Raw genomic sequence first — 1697 nt, 5'->3', positions numbered from 1 at the left:
ACAGAATTGATAATCAACATGCATTTGCATGGGAGTTGGTGGGTTAATAAATATACAAGCCCCTGCTCAAAAGTCTTTCAATTGCTCTTGTGTACTCAAATGTACATCCTTAGCCCCACCAAGGAAATCCTTTCATAACCTGACCCCCTTATGCATCAAAGAATATCTTTTTCTGTTTATCAGTGCACTCTTGGCTTTAATTTTTTTTTCCAACATCCTTATGTTTATCACTGCTTTGCCTCTTATTCTTGATTGCCCCACTTGATGAACTCTTTCAGATAGAGGTCCCTATAGTATTAAATATGAGATGACAAGTGATTTAAACAAGCTATTTTTTTAAAAAGCTATTTATTTTTTAAAATTATTTTCATGTTTATTTATTTTTGAGAGAGACAGAGACAGAGCACAAGCAGGGGAGGGGCAGAGAGAGAGAGGGAGACACAGAATCCAAAGCAGGCTCCTGGCTCTGAGCTGTCCTCACAGAGCTTGATGCAGGACTCAAACCCACAAACTGGAAGATCACAACCTGAGCAGAAGTCAGACACTCAACCGACTGAGCCACCCAGGTGCCCCAAAAGCCACTTCTTTCTTACATAAGACAAAACATAATGATTCCAGGGCTGATATTGCAAGGCCAGTGGTGCTGGGAACCTCTCTTCCTCCCCCCCATTCTCCACATGCAGTTTTCATCTCAGGACTTGAGATGGCTTCCCTAGTTCCCACCATCCCATCCACATTCCAGCTGAGGGAAGGGATGCAGGGGAAATGAAGGTTGTGTAGTTATTCTTTTAAGAAATTACACACACCCCTTAGCTCATGTCCCACTGACTAAACTACAGGCACATGGCCACATTTTATTGCAAAGAGATGATGGAAAGTAGGATTTAACTGGTATCCACGTGCTCAACTACAATTTGAAGTTTCTCTCTATTCCTAAAGAAGGAGAAAATGGACACCGGGAATAAAAAGTTGTCTTTGCCACACTTTTGTTTACATATTTCAAAACCTAACACATTATGGAGTGGGACAGAGCAACATTCAAATCCCAGCCCTGCGTCTTACTAGTTGTATTACCTTAGGCAAGTGATTTAAACTTTCTTAGTCTCACTGGTTAATGTGAAAAATGGTATATACCTGTCAAGGCTGGTGAGAAGACTGTGCATATAAAATACCTATCACACTTTTTGCCTCATTGCATCCCTGAAAGTAAGATGGGTCACCAGCAATTCTACTGGAGCCATCAGAGTAAATTGGCCAGGCTCTCCTTCTTGCCAGGCCAACTCAAACTGGCATGGACTGATCCAGAAATATAGCCTCAATATGTACCACCAGTGTTTCCATCAGTGCACCAAGAACATAGGCTCCATTAGGATGGATTAAGTAAGCCTCCTTGAATGGGGCATCCAAGTTCCCTACATTAACGGCAGATATCCAAGATACCTACCTTAATGCTAACTCACTGTACATAAAATAAAAAGACTTCAATTATGAAAAAAACCCACCTATCATAGCATCTGACATGCAGTAGGTGCTCAATATATGATGGTTACTATGGTGATTATGTTGCACTACTTCCTTTATTAAAACTTGCCAAGTGCCTCAGCCTTACATTAGGATTCACACATAGAGCGATCAGTTCCGGGCTATCAAACAGATTTTCCACTGTTTGCTATGTGTTTGTCTTTTCAACTATGAAC

General features: G+C 41.1%; 1 pseudogene; it reads left to right on the top strand.

Annotated features, from left to right (window-relative positions):
- Nucleotides 1-1211: 1211 nt before the first annotated feature.
- On the top strand, nucleotides 1212-1380 carry LOC125173807 (40S ribosomal protein S29-like; annotated as a pseudogene).
- Nucleotides 1381-1697: the final 317 nt, after the last annotated feature.

Source organism: Prionailurus viverrinus, chromosome C1 (genome assembly GCF_022837055.1).
Source record: "Prionailurus viverrinus isolate Anna chromosome C1, UM_Priviv_1.0, whole genome shotgun sequence".
NCBI lineage: Eukaryota > Metazoa > Chordata > Mammalia > Carnivora > Felidae > Prionailurus > Prionailurus viverrinus.
Note: the sequence above shows the minus strand (reverse complement) of the source record. Positions and strands in the feature narration are given on the sequence as shown.